Genomic DNA, 18,952 nt, shown 5'->3' with positions numbered 1-18,952 from the left:
TTCTTCGCATTCAGATATGCTAGTTACTGAGTCGCGGGGGAGAAGTTCACATAGAGAGTCCAGAAGAGAAGACGCATGAGTAAATCTAATAAATTTTCTAATGTGGAGTGTCATTATTGTCATAAGAAAGGGCACTTAAAACATAATTGCTGACTGTTGCAGAAAGAGAGTAAGCAAGGAAAGAAGCAAAAAGATAGTGAAGAGAGAGTGACTGTTACTGAAGATGAGTTTCTTATACTCTGTGAGAGTGATGTTATTAATGTTGCATCCTGTGAATCCAGTTAGGTTATTGATAGTGGAGCGACTACTCATGCTACATCACGGAGGGATTTGTTTTATTCCTATACTTCTGGTAGTCATGGTTCCGTGAAGATGGGTGATGAGACATGGAAATGTCCCATCTGAGTCTCTTAATTTAGACGAGTTAGTCTCTCTAGTGCAGTTACTCTCACGAATTACTCTCTTTTATGTTCAGGTACCTTTTTACAGAGTTACGCGTGCAAAACGGATAAAGTCAGAAAGAATACGGTCTAGGGGCATTTTGGTCATTTGTTGATTCTGACTTCTTGGTCAAGATTAATGCTCGGATGAGAAGAGGGGTTCAATACGAACCCGTAGGCGAAAACGGAAGTCAAATCGGAGTTCGAATGAGTAAAATAGAGCGAGTCAAAGTTCGGGTCAAATTCAGTTGACCAAGGGTCAAGAGGGACACGTGGCGCGCATCCAGGAAGTCATCGGAGGGACAAAGAAGTCGCGGGCTACATTCTGTCACGGTCAGAAGTACACCTAGCTATTAGAAAAACACGGGATTATTTAACGGACCCGATTTAGCTGAGATACGTGGCAACATCAGAGAGCTGAGGCCGTACCATTTTCGTCCAGCCGCGAAGCACCGAATCCTATACAGATTTCCAGCAACAGAACACCGAGATTTTCTCTTCTCCGGCGACGAAGTTCGTTCGGATTTCCGTTTGAAATCTGGGGATAACGAAGAATCTATGGGTCGGTCCTAGAGGATACTCTTCTGGGGGTTTGTTATAAGACGGTTTAGAGAAGAAAACAAAGGAGGGGAGAAGGAGAGCCCGGTCTATAAAGAACAGTAGAGAGAGAGAGAAGGATCATCTCTCGGCTGGGGGTTCACCTCCTCAAAAAGCTCAACTAAAAACAGTAAATCAGAGAGAGAGAGTGAGAAGAAAAGAGGGACGAGTTGTACGGTTTGACAGAACAGTTTAGAGAGAGAGAGAGAGAGAAACCGGAGCTTAAGAGTTTGTGATTTTTCTCGACTTTTGATTTTTGTTTCTTTTCTTTGTTAAGCTCTACTTCTTAGTGAGAAAGAGAGAGAGAGATTACAGAGGAAGAGAGAGAATAAGAAAGGAGACAGAGAGAGTTATTGTAGAGAGAGAGAGATACCCGAGAGCTTTAATGGATGTATTTCTTTGATTTTAATTTTATATCTCTTTGATTATAATTAGTCTGTCTTTGTGAGAGAGATAGAGAGAGAGAATTAATAGAGAGATTATGAAAAGAGAGAGAAAACAGGAAGTTTAGAGAGAGAAAGAAGGTTGAAGAAGATGAGAAAATAATTTTCTCTCAGAGAAACCATTTCCGGGAAGACGAGAAAATCGTTTTCCCAGAGGGTGCGTTTGGCAGATTCTTGGAAAAACAGAAGGAAATCACTTCCTTAGGCTCTGTTTGGTGGGAAAAGCGCAGAAAAGTTAAGTTTCTTTCTTCTTTTTCTTCTATTACTTCAAATATTTATCGTTTCTAGCATGAGTGGCTAAGTCCTTTATATCTAGGGTTTTAGATGAAGTTTAAATAATTATTCTAATGATAAATTTATTACAATTTTTATTATTTTAACGATAATATCTTCCGGGTTTTTTTAGACCGTTCATGGACTGAAAACCTGAGTTATACAAAGAACTATCGAATTAGACCAAAAATTAATTTGTCCTTAGAATTGTTAGGAAAACGGATTCGAAAACCCTAGGTTCCCTTTTTCTGAATATCGAAATATTTATTTATTTATTTATTTATTTTTCTTGAGTTTTATATTATAATTCTATTTTATCACTATCAAAACCAATTTTAAATCTCAATAGTTTTAAGGTTAGAATTAGTTTAACTTAGTCTCTGAGGAACGAACCGGTCTTACCGGACTTATTACTTGACGCCCGTATACTTGCGGGTGGAGACCTTTTAGGGTAACCTTTTAGGCCCATCAAGTTTTTGGCGCCGCTGCCGGGGACTTAGTTTAAATTTAATCTAATTTTATTTCTATTTTTGGTAAGTTTATATTTTTGGACACTTTTACTTGCTTTTCCGTTTTTGGTGTAGAAAAAACACTAAGGAGCAAAGGAGAAGGCGCAACAAGGAGAGGAGCTCAAAAAGAAGAATTTACATTTTTTGTTATTTTTTATTTTGTTTTATTTTTTTGGTGAGAGAGAGACTTTTAGACTTTCTAGTTTTATTTTTTAAGTTTTGACCCTAAATTGGAGGGCTTAATTAAATTGTAACCGAAAACCAAAACGAAGCCTCAGGTTGGAACACTCGCGGGTCATCTACAAAGGTCATCGCCCGTCTTGAACGGGAGGTAAATTTCTTGAACACCCACGAATCTCCTGTCAGTGGGTATTGGTGTGAATTCGTGTGCCTAATTGGTTTGATCGAACTGTTAGTGTAATCATTCTAGTAAGGGCACTAACCCAGTTACAAGATAAGAAACGGATTTCATCACCGTTCTCTTGCCCACATAGGTAACAACATTCACGAACCCAAACCTCACTTAAAAAGCTAAAATATTATTTAGACATCAGCCCCTAAGGTATCGAGCTCATAAGACCCTTCAAAAACAACTCGGGAAATTGACTTTTATCTAGGCATTCTCAGAGGAAAGTTTGTAAACAATTCTTGTCAAAAAGGCCGCCTCGAGAAGAGGAAACGTTTGCCGAAGGAAGACGGCTGTCACAACGTTCATCGTTGGTTGTCTTCCTGGAGAATTGTTTACCGACTACTCTGATCGAGTAACCTTTATAACAGTCAAAGTTCAAGTATTGTGGTGAAGTAGGAGCTGTCTAGCTTTTTAAGTGAATCTGACAAACCCACTCATTGCTAGATTTTGTCTAGGTTGCTTGGTGGAGTCAGCCTGATTGTGTTTGCTTTCCTATAAGATCTTCGTAGGGCTTCCTCGGTTTTCGGTCTTCCAAAAAAAAAAAAAAATTTTGATAAGAAATGGATAGATCGTGGTCCCGACATAATGGCAGAAGGGACGAGAGTTTTTCTAATCTACCATGGTGGTATTTAGCAAATGGGCAGAATAGTGTTAGTCATCCTAGATACAATGTGCATAATGATGGTCCTAGGGATTATTATCAACCTCAAGAAGGTTATGAACCATATTATAGACATCCTGACAGATCATCTTACATGCATTATAGTAGAGAGTCTTATGCTCCAAATGTGTCCCAGCCTCAATGGGAAAACATTGAAACTAATGACTCTTACATGCATTATAACGAAGAATTTTATGCTTCACACGTGTCTCAACCGCAATGGGATAACGGTGAAACTATTGATCCTTCATCTTTAGCATCACCTTCGTTGGTCGAAACTATGAGTATGTTAAAGAAGGTTCATGAAGAGTCTATGAGTGCACTAAGGAGGATTAATGAAGAGTCTCATGCTTCACACGTGTCTCAACTTCAGTGGGATAACGGTGAAACTATTGACTCTCCATCTTTAGGATCATCTTCATTGACCCAAACTGTTAGTGATCTTCAAAAGAGTACTTTCGAGTTTTGTCAGACTTTAGAAGAAAAGACTGACAATACCTATAGAACTCTACAAGAAATAACAACTAGTATTATAGAAGAAGATCACCATGAGAATGTAGAGTACGGTCCACAGTGTCCTGTGTACTATGATGACGAGGATACAATTTTAGAGGAGTATAGTTCTCCCGACAACATCGTTATTGAGACTAAAATCTCAAAAACGATGGAGCCCGATATTGAGATATCCTCTCATTGTATCGAACTTGAAATACATTCAGACCATAATGAAGAGTTCACTAGAGTTGAAGATGATTTGAAGTCGTTTGACTCAACTGAGGATGATGAATCATGGTTGACCAATTTGCTAAATGAGAGGATTGACTCGCCTGATTTAGGCGAAGATTTAGAATTCTTTAGGGACACCGATGATAACATGATAAAAGAAATTATAGAAGGACTATCTAACTCGACTTCTAGGGATGGTGAGTCTGATAGTAGGGTTTCTCCATTAAAGGAACCCGAAGTACCTGTTTTAGAGAACCCTAGTTTAAGTCCGGGTGTCATTGATAGTCCTCTAGATTGCTTTGTATTTTGTCCCTCAAAACCATGTGTAGACTTTGAAGCACTCACTCCCTCTGTCGATCATCCATATGAAGACCTATTATATCCGGTCTGTACTCTTTCTAGTGCGGTGCCAAACTTAACGACCTTATTGTCGTCTAAGTTTGGGGATTGCCCTACTTTCTTGATAGTCTCACTTACACTATCACCAAGTTACGAAAATGTGAGACTATCGTTCACTAAAAACTTTGTGTTTTGGATGGACCCACAGATGTATCGATTAATGGTTTACAGTTAATCACATATTTGTAACCCAGTAGGTATAATTTTTTCTATTTTTCGAACCATCTGTTTCGTCTGGCTGAAGACGTTAAACTTAGCGCTTTCTGGGAGGCAACCCATGCATAGGACTTCTGAATCTGGTAATATCTTTCCCTAATCCTGTTATTTTGCATAGTCTTCAGAACATTGAGGACAATGTTCGGTTTAAGTTTGGGGATGGGGATTGAATTTTTAGTCCTTATTTCAAAAATTCAAAAGGGTTCAAAATTTTTAATTTGGATTAGAAACGTGAGTCTAGTTGTTTTTGCTTGTTAATAGTTATAGAGTCTAGTCGGTTGTACTATGCTTTTGCTAAAGGTTTTTCCATGAATTTCGAGTCTTGAAGTTGTCTGTGCACTAGCCATGTGAGTATTAGATAGGTGAAGAGTAGACTTTTCTAAGAGAACTTAATCGATCATTAGTGGAGACTTAACCCATGTGAGATTCTGAGCCTTTCTTTTGCTTTGAGTGATCTCTTCTGAGCTAATTCTGAGTAGAATGAAGAGCTACTCAACCTCGCAATATTCATTAGAACTCAGTTGATCTCTTGAGTTCAAATTTTACAACCACTAGGGATGTCATCAGGAATGCAAACCTTCTCTTGTAGTCTGAGAAACTTGAAAACAGTGTCAACTATAGGAAGATAGGAACTTCATCATTTAGAACCCTGAGAATAAGGCATGAAGCAAAGTGAATAGAATTTTACCCAAGGAAAAAATAATGTGAAGAAAGTATGATATGTATTTTGAGTTTTACCAGAGTCAGTAGCAAAAAAAAAAAATAATGATGATGAAAAAATGAAAAAGAAAGGAAAAAGAGTGTTTATGTAGTTTTGTTTAAGTGTTTACCCCTTGAAGTAGTTCTTGAAGATTTGAAGATGTCGAGTTCTCAAGAGTTCTAGTCAGATCCTCATTAGTGTCTATCGACCTCTAGGAAGCATTGTTAGATAGTAGATCAGGTGAGAAGAGTTGGTTTGTTTCCCCATTCCATATGAGTGGTTGTTTCCTTCTTTGAGATCAGTCGTCCACAGAATTTTAGTCCGTCTTTTTCATGTGTTGAGTTTTCCTTCATATTCATACCAACACATAGAGTGAACCATTCTTGAGTTACTTTGATTTTTGAGTGTATGACCGTGAGGCAGTAGTCGAGGCGAAATGTATCGAGACGGTAATCGAAGTCTTGTCTTTTCAGAACCGAAATGATACTCATATTGGCTGGTCACGTGCACTTCGAGTCTTGATTACTAGTGAAGGGATTTTTAGCATTTGTATGGTTTGATTGATTTTGATTTCATTTCTATTAACTTTCGAAAATCTACCGGATGAACATTTTTAGTCCACATCATATTTAGACCCTTTTGCATTTTTGATATTTGAATTTTGTGGGTATATTCACTGCAAACCCTCACGAGACAAAACTCGTCCTCTTGGGTAACCTAGAGGTTTAACGGCTTGTTGCACGTGCTAAGTGCAATCGTGGGTCCCTACGAAAGTGGTGAAATGGGTTTAGTTTTATTTTTTTGTTTTGCTCGAGGACTAGCAAAATCTAAGTTTGGGGATGTTTGATGAGACATGGAAATGTCCCATCTGAGTCTCTTAATTTAGACGAGTTAGTCTCTCTAGTGCAGTTACTCTCACGAATTACTCTCTTTTATGTTCAGGTACCTTTTTACAGAGTTACGCGTGCAAAACGGATAAAGTCAGAAAGAATACGGTCTAGGGGCATTTTGGTCATTTGTTGATTCTGACTTCTTGGTCAAGATTAATGCTCGGATGAGAAGAGGGGTTCAATACGAACCCGTAGGCGAAAACGGAAGTCAAATCGGAGTTCGAATGAGTAAAATAGAGCGAGTCAAAGTTCGGGTCAAATTCAGTTGACCAAGGGTCAAGAGGGACACGTGGCGCGCATCCAGGAAGTCATCGGAGGGACAAAGAAGTCGCGGGCTACATTCTGTCACGGTCAGAAGTACACCTAGCTATTAGAAAAACACGGGATTATTTAACGGACCCGATTTAGCTGAGATACGTGGCAACATCAGAGAGCTGAGGCCGTACCATTTTCGTCCAGCCGCGAAGCACCGAATCCTATACAGATTTCCAGCAACAGAACACCGAGATTTTCTCTTCTCCGGCGACGAAGTTCGTTCGGATTTCCGTTTGAAATCTGGGGATAACGAAGAATCTATGGGTCGGTCCTAGAGGATACTCTTCTGGGGGTTTGTTATAAGACGGTTTAGAGAAGAAAACAAAGGAGGGGAGAAGGAGAGCCCGGTCTATAAAGAACAGTAGAGAGAGAGAGAAGGATCATCTCTCGGCTGGGGGTTCACCTCCTCAAAAAGCTCAACTAAAAACAGTAAATCAGAGAGAGAGAGTGAGAAGAAAAGAGGGACGAGTTGTACGGTTTGACAGAACAGTTTAGAGAGAGAGAGAGAGAGAAACCGGAGCTTAAGAGTTTGTGATTTTTCTCGACTTTTGATTTTTGTTTCTTTTCTTTGTTAAGCTCTACTTCTTAGTGAGAAAGAGAGAGAGAGATTACAGAGGAAGAGAGAGAATAAGAAAGGAGACAGAGAGAGTTATTGTAGAGAGAGAGAGATACCCGAGAGCTTTAATGGATGTATTTCTTTGATTTTAATTTTATATCTCTTTGATTATAATTAGTCTGTCTTTGTGAGAGAGATAGAGAGAGAGAATTAATAGAGAGATTATGAAAAGAGAGAGAAAACAGGAAGTTTAGAGAGAGAAAGAAGGTTGAAGAAGATGAGAAAATAATTTTCTCTCAGAGAAACCATTTCCGGGAAGACGAGAAAATCGTTTTCCCAGAGGGTGCGTTTGGCAGATTCTTGGAAAAACAGAAGGAAATCACTTCCTTAGGCTCTGTTTGGTGGGAAAAGCGCAGAAAAGTTAAGTTTCTTTCTTCTTTTTCTTCTATTACTTCAAATATTTATCGTTTCTAGCATGAGTGGCTAAGTCCTTTATATCTAGGGTTTTAGATGAAGTTTAAATAATTATTCTAATGATAAATTTATTACAGTTTTTATTATTTTAACGATAATATCTTCCGGGTTTTTTTAGACCGTTCATGGACTGAAAACCTGAGTTATACAAAGAACTATCGAATTAGACCAAAAATTAATTTGTCCTTAGAATTGTTAGGAAAACGGATTCGAAAACCCTAGGTTCCCTTTTTCTGAATATCGAAATATTTATTTATTTATTTATTTATTTTTCTTGAGTTTTATATTATAATTCTATTTTATCACCATCAAAACCAATTTTAAATCTCAATAGTTTTAAGGTTAGAATTAGTTTAACTTAGTCTCTGAGGAACGAACCGGTCTTACCGGACTTATTACTTGACGCCCGTATACTTGCGGGTGGAGACCTTTTAGGGTAACCTTTTAGGCCCATCAATGGGTAATGATGGTTTGGGTCAGGTTGTTGGGATTGGCGATATTTGCTTGGAGACTAGTATTGGTACTAGGTTGTTGCTTAAAGGAGTTAAGCATGCCCCAGACATGCGGTTGAATTTGATTTCTACAGGGAGACTTCATGATGAAGGTTTCTATAGCTTATTCAGAGAGGGTAAGTGGAAACTTTCGCGGGGTTCTATGATTGTGACTCGAGGTGATAAATTTTCATCTTTCTATTGAATTAAAGCTAAGGCCTCCATGGATGGAGTTAATGAAGTGGAAAATGATGATGCCATGGAATTATGGCATAAGAGACTCGGTCACATCAGTGAGAAGGGATTGTGTGTGTTATCAAAGAGGGATGCCATTACATGTATCTCTAGTTTGCAATTACAAAAGTGTGAACATTGTTTTGCAGGGAAACAACATAGGATCTCGTTCAAGTCTTTTGGATCTTCTAGAAAACCTGAGATACTTGATCTGGTGCATTCGAATGTGTGGTCCAATGAACACAAAATCTCTTGGTGGTGCATCATATTTTGTCATGCTCATTGATGATCACTCTAGAAAGTTGTGGTTTTATCTTATGAAGTCCAAAGATCAGTTCTTGAGATATTTCAAGCATTTTGTAGCATTGGTGGAGAGACAGACGTGCAAGAAGCTGAAGTCCATTCGCAGTGATAACGGTGGAGAGTATTCTGGACCATTTGATGCTTACTGTAGGGAACACGGTATTTTGCATAAGAAGATGCCACCCAAGACTCCACAATTAAATGGGTTGGCTGAGAGGATGAATAGGACGATTGTCGAGAGAGTTAGATGCTTGATTTCACAGTTAGGTTTGGCGCAGACTTTATGGGGAGAGGCGTTGAGCTCGGTTGTTCATGTATTGAATTTGTCACCAAGTGCTCCATTGGAGGGTGATAGTCCAGCGAGGGTTTGGACCTGTAAGGATATTTCTTATTGTCATCTGAAGGTCTTTGGGTGTAAGGCGTTTGTACACACTCCCAAAGATGAAAGGTCAAAGCTTGAGATGAAATCGCGACAATGTGCGTTCGTCGGTTATGGTCAGGATGATTTTGAGTATAGATTCTATGACCTAGTGGAGAAGAAGCTCATCAGAAGCAGAGATGTTGTGTTCATGGAAGATCAAACGATTAAGGACATTGACAAGTCCGAAAATCTAACTCAAGGTTATGAAGGTTTAATAAATTTCAAGGTTGCTCCTTCTACATCTGTCGATGGTCATGTAGAGGTTGAGGTTCAAGTTGATACACTCGGTGTTAATGCTCCCGCACAAGAAGATAGTATTTGTGGTCATGGTGACGATCATGATGGAACACCAACTACCGAGAACCTCCCTATTGTTAGAAGATCTGAGAGAGGTCTGTGGCGTTCGACAAGGTATGATCCTAGTGAGTATGTGTTACTTACTGATGGAAGAGAACCTGAAAGCTTTGGTGAAGCTTCGGAAGATAAACATGAACATGAATGATGGAATGCCATGAGAGACGAGATGGATTCTACGGAGGAGAACCATACGTTTGAGCTGGTGAAGTTACCTAAGGGTAAGAAGGATTGCTTAACAAGTGAGTGCCTAGAGTTAAGCACGATGAAACCAGTTTGCTCCCTCAATATAAGGCTAGCTTGGTTGTGAAAGGATTCAGCCAAAGGAAGGGAATAGATTTCGATGAAATATTCTCTCCTGTTGGGAAGATGTCATCCATTCGGGTTGCAACTAGATCGGCAGCGAGCCTTGATCTAGAAGTTGAGCAGATAGATGTAAAGACTGTTTTTCTCCATGGTGATTTGGAGGAAGAGATTGACATGATGCAACCCGAAGGCTTTGATAAGAAGGGAAAATAGGACTAGGTTTGTCGCTTGAAGAAAAGCCTTTATAGATTGAAACAGGCACCGAGACCGTGGTATAAGAAGTTTGAGTCAGTTATGGGGGAACATGGTTATAACAAGACTACTTCAGATCATTGTGTGTTTATTCAGAAATTTGGTGAAGATGATTTTATCATCTTGTTGATGTATGTTAATGATATGTTGATTGTGAGCAGTAACTCTAGAAGAAGCCAAGAGTTGAAGAAACAGCTTAGCAAGTTCTTTGCCATGAAAGACTTGGGTCCAGCAAAGCAGATTCTTGCTATAAGAATTGTTCGAGATAGAGAGAACATGTTGATTCACTTATCTCGGGAGAAGCACATTGAGAAGATATTTCAAAGGTTTTATCTGGACAAATCTAAAACTGTCAGCACGCCTCTTGCTAGACACTTAAGATGGAGTAGTCAACAGATTTCTAGTATAGATTCAGAGAGGGAAGATATGGAGAGGGTTCTGTTGGGTTTTGTAGGTCTCTAAGACTCTAACTAGGGTTGCAAGCGGAATCTTAAACATTCTATGTTTAACACTAGCTAACCAAAATCATATGCAAGGACTAATAAGAACTAGAATCGGGAAAAAGAATACCTTAATCGTAATTTTTCCCTCGAACATTTCCAATCGCATGCGAAGATCAAGAGCTCCAATTGTCACTCCTCTACTTGAGACACCGAGTAGGTTAACTTGATCTCCCTTCCTTAATGTCTGCTAGAACTTAATGGAAGCTTGAGAAGAACCCATGTTCTTGACTAGATAGATTGAATGAGAGTTTTTTTCTCTAAAATCCTCTCTCTCTCTAAGATGTCCGAGAAAGTTGATTTTCTTTGAGAAAATTCCACACCTTTTTTGTTCTCCAACTGGCCCTTATATAGAGAACGCCTAAATAAGAGTCCCACTCAAATTAGGATTTTATTGGGTTTCCCCTTTAGTGTGGTCGGCCATCAACCCACTATGGGATTGGCCTGGCCGGCCAACTCACCTTGGTAGGCCATCATATGGCCGACACTTTGAGCCTTCTTCTGGGCACCCTTTTCGCGCCCAGTTCTTTCTATCTTTGTTCGAATCGTCTTTCGAACCCTTTTGACCTATTTAGTTGGATCTAATCCATCTTTAGCCTAGCTCCCACTAGTCAAATCTCTCCGATCAAGCTACTACTCTTATGTGTAACCCGTTGTAGGATCCGGTCTATGTTAGCTGCGAATTACCGAAGTGATCCGATGATCGTAAGCGGCTTCTAGCAAAGCATTACGACCCCTAAATCGTCCAGACGGGATGATCTTCCGAATTAGTTCATCATTATTCTAGCTGAAAAAGTGATCGCATTGTTACCTTGTTCGAAGGACACTTCTGCAGAAGGACATCTCCTTCAAAACAGTTTTGCCATATTATCCAATTAAAACCGTCCCCCTTTGAGTAATATGATTCTAAGATCCCATTTCTTCGAAGTTAAGTGTACTAGGGCACTGCCCTTAACTTCGTCGTCCTGGGTGAGTAAACTCTTTACTGATCATACTCCTATGATTCTTGGTTGATGAGTTTCACACTTGAGTGTCAAACTCATTCTTTGCCTCGAAGTCCAAAACTATTTTGCTGACTCGTTGAGAATAACCATTTAGACATGTAGACCTCTTCATAGGTAAACCCACCATCGATGAACAAGGTCTCAACAGGTGTCTTATTCTGGGTAGGTTTTACTCAAAATTCTTTTGGGGACTTTTACGTTTCTATCATGCATGCATTACTGTGAACTCTAACATAATCATCCACAACAGAAGACGTAAATAAGTAAATGCGAGCGAGAAAATAAATCAAGCAGACTAGATCCTAGTATGACCCCTAACCTAAAAGATCTAATCTTTTCAGGTATTTGCTTGTTTCGCGATAGTTCGCATGGATCTCCATCCTCGAACCTCCATTGATTTCTCCCACTTGAACCACGATCTCATCCTTCGATTCTTCAATGAACTCTTTTAGACCCTTTAAACTCTAATTACAAGACTTAACGATTCGCAAATCGTATAAGCCGAAATTAAAGAATTATTACATCGGGCACACATTTGTGCTTACAAACAAGAATAAAACACTTTTATGGCCATACTAGTCTCTTCATTCACATTCAAACATACATAATAATATGACATCCATAAAACACCAAAGTATGTCTGAGATTCGCTTCTAAGCTCGAATCTAGGTTTGTTATTTCCTAAATAACCATTTGGGATAAACTACCGACATCTCCATGTCTTACGTGCCTAAAGTTTATTTTTGTAAAATTTTGGACTAATGGCACGTTTCGGTTTTATCCTCAAAGATATTCAAAATCGTTTTGGAAAATCACCGTTTAGGCCTTGGGATGGCCCGGGTCACTTTCAGAAAAAATTAGTTCGAATGGGAAGAAGAAACGGTAAAACCTCACACTTAATTCAAGGCCCGAGTCAACTCGAAAGACCCAAGTAAAACTTGGTCAAAAGACCCATGGACTAGTCTCGAGAAACCCCAAGATAAGTCTCGGTCAAGGGCCTAGCACTGGTTGGACTAGGGACAACATGTTCCAAACGTGACATGTTCCTCGGTCCAGACGCGCCCCATGTTGGGAATTACACGTATCTAATACATAACCTAATCATGTTACTAGTGTTGGTTGAGGAATCTCAATCATCTTATGATTAACACTAGGTTGTCCAGGATCTATACATGAACATATCAATGAACTAGAATGAAGAAGAATAGCTGGATTCGCTTTCTCACGAAAAAAATTCTGACCAGTATTCGGAAGATAAAGAGCTTCAAGTGGAGCTCCTCTACTTGAGACACCGAATTGTATAACTCGAACTCCCTTCTTTAAGTCAGTTAGGACCTTCTTGAAGGTTGAGATGAAGAACTGCTTCTTCTAGACTTGATAGAAAGAATGAGAACTTTTCTCCAAAATCTTCTTATCTCTAAGATGTGTGAGAGAAATGATTTTTTCTGAGAAAACTCCACACCTTTTCTGAACTCATAATGGGGCTTTATATAGGCATTACCTTAGTAGAGTCATACTCAAATAAGGAATCCTAGAAGTCCCTTCAGAAAAGATAAACACAAGTTAGTGTTTAAACTAACCAGGACTCTTTAATATGGGGAAAACCGTAATTAGGGGATCCCCATGGTATGGCCGGCCAGAGAAGCCCTTAATGGGCTTGCTCTGTCTGGTCCACCCCTTTAATTAGGTCGGCCAGGGATCTCCCCTTAAGGGAATCCCTGGTTGCCACTTAAAAGTGGGTTTTTACCTTTTCGGACTACTTTTTCGAGCCCGATTCTTTCTATCTTTTAGACTGGATCATATCCATCTATTTACAAGTTTCATCATTCTATTCTCACTGTTCAAGTTACCAATTCTTATGTGTAGCCCGTTGTAGGATCCGGTCTATGTTAATCGCGGATAACCGAAGTGATCTGACAATCGTAAGCGGCTTCTAGCTAAGTATTACAACTCCTAATTGAACCGGATTGATTGATCTACCAATAAAGTTGATGGGCCTAAAAGGTTACCCTAAAAGGTCTCCACCCGCAAGTATACGGGCGTCAAGTAATAGTTCCGGTAAGACCGGTTCGTTCCTCAGAGACTAAGTCAAACTAAAATCTAACCTTAAAACTATTGAGATTTAAAAATGGTTTGATTGAGGTAAAATAAAAATAAAATATAAAACTCAAAAATAAATAAAGAAATAAGTCGGTATTCAGAAAAAGGGAACCTAGGGTTTTCGAATCCGTCTTCCTAATAATTCTAACGACAATTTAATTTTGATCTAATTGGATAGTTCTTTATATAACTCAGGTTTTAGTCCATGAACGGTCTAAAAACCCGGAAGATTTTATCGTTAAAATGGTAAAAACTTTAATAAATTATCGAGAAAATAATTATTATGACTTCATCTAAAACCCTAGATAGAAAATTAGTTCTTCATGATAAAGGATGGAAGCTTAACTATATAGAAAAAGGAAAGAAAAGTAGAAAAGTTGGATTTCTTACTGATTTTGTAGCCAAACAGAGCCTTAAGGAAGTGATTTCCTTCTGTTTTTCCAAGAATCTGCCAAACGCACCCTCTGGGAAAACGATTTTCTCGTCTTCCCGGAAATGGTTTCTCTGAGAGAAAATTATTTTCTCATCTTCTTCAACCTTCTTTCTCTCTCTAAACTTCCTGTTTTCTCTCTCTTTTCTTAATCTCTCTGTTAATTCTCTCTCTCTATCTCTCTCACAAAGACAGACTAATTATAATCAAAGAGATATAAAATTAAAATCAAAGAAATACATCCATTAAAGCTCTCGGGTATCTCTCTCTCTCTACAATCTCCTTCTCTGTAAACTCTCTATCTCTCTGTAATCTCTCTATCTCTCACAAATAGAAAAATACAACCAAAGAAATAAAGGGAAAAACTAAGAAATCAGAAATCAAAAGCTCTCGGTTCTCTCTCTCTCTCTCTACTTTTTTTGTTCTAAAACCGATCATCAAAACCGTGATGATACCTACTGTTCTATCAAAAACCGATTCTTCTCACTCTCTCTCTGATTTCTGTTTGTAGTTGAGCTCGAGAGGAGGATGATGCTCCCAGCCGAGACTCAACTCTACTTCTCTCTCTCTCTTATTCTTTTCTCTAAAAACCGTCCTTTTTTCTATGTTCTGTCTCCTCTCTGTTTATAGAGAGATGCTGATCGAATCCCCTCCCTCTCGGTTCTGTTTTGATTACATCTCTCTCTCGGCTTCTCTCTCTCTAGTTTTCAAAACTCTTTTTCTTTCCTGATTTGTTGGAGAAGATAAGAGAAAGTATGAGAGAACTGTGCCAATATTCGGTTTCGGGTCAGGGAGTACTGGTGTTGAGTGGAGAAGCCGTCGGATGGACTAATCAACACGCGTGCATATCAGTCGCCGTTAGATCTTGGCGGGAGTACCGTGTTTTTGTGTACCGCGTTACACTAAATTAGAGCTCGGTCTTGATCCGATAGTGACCCTCTCGTGTCCCACCAGTATACCGAAATATCACCAGGTATGTTGGATCGACGCCACCTGTCACTGGTATATTTGTGTTGACCTTTTGCCCGACAGATTATGAATCAAACTTTGACTTCACCTAAATTGCCCGTCCGGACTCCGATTTGACTTCTGTTTTCGCCTACGGGCTCGTCTTGGACTCTATTTTCCATCCGAACACTAATCCTGACCAAGAAGTCAGAATCAACAAATGACCAAAATGCCCCTAGTCTGTATTCTTTCCGACTTTATCCGTTTTGCACGCATAACTCTGTAAAAAGGTACCTGAACATAAAAGAGAGTAATTCGTGAGAGTAACTGCTCTAGAGAGGCTAACTTGTCTAAATTAAGAGACTCAGATGGGACATTTCCATGTCTCATCAAAAGTCATCATTATCCTATGATCCAAATCATACGTATTGCTATCTTGGTCGAAAGACATTCCTTTAGAAGGATATACCTTCAGACTCTAAGGACATATATCCTTCAGTCTCCCACTTGTACTTTGAACAAGTGCAATGCTCGATTCCCAGGTCTCTCATATCTCATCTGATACGTCGTACTTATCAGACTTTCTTGATCGGGAGGACAAACTGTCAAATCAAATGATTAACTTTTAATCCATTTGAGCACGGCCATGCATTTCCAGTTGTCACTCCTCAAGTGGCCTAGAGATAATTCATCCTAACTCTCGTTAGGAAGACATATTCCATTCTTGTACTCCCACTCAATTTCATGTCTATCCTGTCTTACCCGGCTTCCGTTTTTATAACCTCTTGTTACGGCGCGGCGTTTGACGGGACCAAGGCTTGACATTCCTTACATAAAACAAGCGAGTACTCATGTTTTGAGGAATCTCTTTGATTTGCTAAATGAGAGTTATGACGTTCATATCTTCAACTTCTTGAAGTATTCTCACTTGGTGGGTTCCAGCGTATCTTTATACACCCATGAAGTTGGCTTGAATTCTCTAATTCCTATAGCCCAAGAAACAGCGTTATCTTGTCAATCACTCATGCTAGTCTTTTTAAGTCATCGTTGTCCAATCGATGTCCTGGACTAGGGTTATTTTATAACGGAATGCTTCCATGTTCACTTAACATGGTTTCTTTCATTAGATCACGTATCTAACAAACCTGCCTGGAACTTTCCGTCATTTTTAAACTACCGTCTAAATTCTAAACCAAAATTTAGATGACGAAATAAATTTAATTTATTTCGGATAACAAGATTTTGTAAAAGTGAGTTCCCCACGTAAACTCTTTACGTGCTCAATTTTACAAGTCTCTTAGGGAAGTCTTTCATGACCCTAACTCCTTAGATTCATACATCTTCCATGTTCGATCTAAGGTGACAGTTTAGTTTTGTGGATTTAATCCACTTTTCATTTTCACTTTGCTTATCATTATCATGTTGAAGAACGCCTTCGTCAGCTTTTACGATAATGTCAGTTTTCTTAAACTGAAACTAACACTTCTTAAGTCCTAATTGTTCTTTCTTTACTAGTAGAGTTTGCAATGACTCCCACTATGAAAAATTATTTTTCACATGATTGTCCTTCCTAAAAGATTCCTATTATTTTCGGAAGATTGCTTTTATGACTTTCTTCAAGTTTTACTTTAAGAGATACTTTCTTAGATACTCCAAGTATCCTTTGGAACTTCTCTATTGTTTATGGGCGACGACATCAAATACTTATGTATTTTTAGATGTGTGGGTAAACATCGATCATCTTTATAATCGATCTTTATGTTTTGTGACATAAGTGTTCCCTCATATGTGCTTTTGCTCATCAAAATTCCAAGTTCTAATTTCTTGCTTAGCAGTGATCCATGATAGATGGGTAGAATCTCTTTCTAAGAGTATTTCTAGTTGGACTTCTTCAAAACTTCTTTTGAATGAGTCTTATCATCTGTTAATCTATAACTTTATAGATTTCGATGTCTGATTTATTTATTTACCCTCGTCTGGTGTCTTATTGAGTCAGTTCTTTTAACTGTTTTCTCAATTCTCATATGTCTCACATATAGGACGTGAAACTTACTTGTTTCACTCCCATTTACCCTCTTGTCGAACAAGAATCCAACCATTCTTTTCAGAAAATCAACCCTTGAATTTCTTTTATGAATGTTTAGATACCAACTCTTACTTTCCATTGACTCTTAGTCAATTTTCAGAGTCTGGTTCTGCTATAGTTTATTTGAGTCTTCTGAAGACTCAATGAGGTTTTCTGAACAATGTCGTAGAACCTTCTTAACTTATCTTAAGAAGTTAGGTGAGTTTCTCGTACTCCCATTGTGTTCTTTTGTAGCTCGATTAGAATATTTTCTCCCACTTGTCTTCTTCAACAACTCTTTTCAAGGAAGACACCATCGAGAGCAACAATCTAATTTTGTTTCGATGTTGTGAGGGAAAACCCCCATATTTCTTCTTTTGAAGAAGAAGAAACTATATCCGAAGTTCTCAGACTACAATTGAGAAGCTATTTTAGAATCTTTTTAAAATCCATATTCGTATGGAATTCTTTCAATTTCTATAGCATTTTTTGGTTTCTTGTGGTTATGCAGTTTTTATTTAGACACTATCGCTTTGGAAGACTTGTTATGACTTAGACTATTGATCTTATCAATATTTTAGTCATACTGATTCATTACTGGATTTAGGTGAAGTTTCTAAAACTTTTCCTAAATTCGAGCACTTAGTTGATTCTAGTCACATTAACCACTATCTTATGTCCAACATAAGTTTTAGTGATTAATTGACCTCTGTTTTGTCATAAGAGATCTTGTCAGATCGGTTAGTTTGAACCATGTTTATTCTTTCGAATTTCATGTTCATCCTAGTTGTCTGACTAGATTAGAATAACTAATTGAATCGTTCGGTCATTAATGTTTATAAGTTGAAATATGTACTTTTCTTAAGAACATCATAAAATATTGAATCTAAATACTTTATTTGTCATAAATCCAATTTTAGAGAGATTTTCAAAAGGAAAGAAAAATTACTAATATCTAATAAATGTAATGCCTATAGGAGATTTAAAATCCTTCTAGAACCTTCTCAACAACTATTGCTTCCTTGACTCTTCGACAGGTTCATCTCCTGCTTCCTTGAATCTTCGACAGGTTCATCTCCTTTCAGTTAAATACTCAGCGCCCATTTGCTCCTGTCATTCATAATGAGATGAGCGTTAGGTATCCAATACCTTTAAGGGAATTGTATTTAATTGAATCAACTTTTAACATTTTTACCTTGTCCGGAGTTTCCAACTCCGTGGTTCAGCTCTTTTTGGTAGCGTGGACAATCTCTTATCCATATATGAGATCTGCTACCATAGAATATACAGTTCTTGTTAGGAAGGATCGTTCTAGGTCTTCGGACTCGCCCACCCCTTCTTGTCCTAGAGCGTATCCTAATCCTAACGCCTTCCGTTCCCGAGTCGGTACCTTCTTGAACAATAAGAATTTCTTCTGTATTTCTAGGTACTTCGAATTTGCTTTCGGCTACTTCCTGAATAGCAAGCAATCTTTCCAGTGATACTAATCCAAAATTTTGTTTAAAATTGTTCCTTACTTGCTCAAATCTATCATGAAGGGACGGCAAGATTGTGTCAATTGCCGTATAAACATCCATAAGGGATCCCAACCACTTCAAGTCATTTAGACGGTCCATCATGCTTAAGACATGAAGTCGAACTGGTTCCCCTTCTTTCTGGCATTTACCAAGTATGTATGAAAAGATCTTGAATCTTTCCATCTGACATTGTGTTTTGAACATAATCCTTAGTTGTTGAATGATGCTATATGCATCCATGTCAATGAAAGTTTCTTGATATTCCCTTTCCATGGATACTAGCATTAGCGCTGTCACTGGTCCTGAGTTTATCTTGATAATGTCAGTTTGCTCACGTTCCTCTTTAGAAGAGGTTTCTGTAATTTCCGGGATCCGTCTGTCTAATACTTCTGCTCTTCTTCCGAGAACCTTTCTCAGAT

General features: G+C 38.5%; 1 protein-coding gene across 1 annotated transcript in view; it reads left to right on the top strand.

Annotated features, from left to right (window-relative positions):
* The first annotated feature begins 1,154 nt into the window (after window positions 1-1,154).
* LOC147567164 (uncharacterized) overlaps window positions 1,155-18,952 on the top strand; it is a 58,620-nt gene continuing 40,822 nt past the window's right edge. The window contains exons 1-2 of the mRNA XM_086653787.1: window positions 1,155-1,392; window positions 1,549-1,781. The gene's annotated coding sequence lies outside the window, so the exon portion shown is untranslated. The remainder of the gene's footprint in view (window positions 1,393-1,548; window positions 1,782-18,952) is intronic.

The sequence above is a fragment of the Eschscholzia californica genome, unplaced genomic scaffold (assembly GCF_041429995.1).
Source record: "Eschscholzia californica isolate CP2 unplaced genomic scaffold, dmEscCali1.0.p SCAF_1, whole genome shotgun sequence".
Classification (NCBI taxonomy): Eukaryota; Viridiplantae; Streptophyta; class Magnoliopsida; order Ranunculales; family Papaveraceae; genus Eschscholzia; species Eschscholzia californica.
The sequence above is the reverse complement of the archived record's forward strand: the minus strand, read 5'-3'. Positions and strand labels throughout refer to the sequence as shown.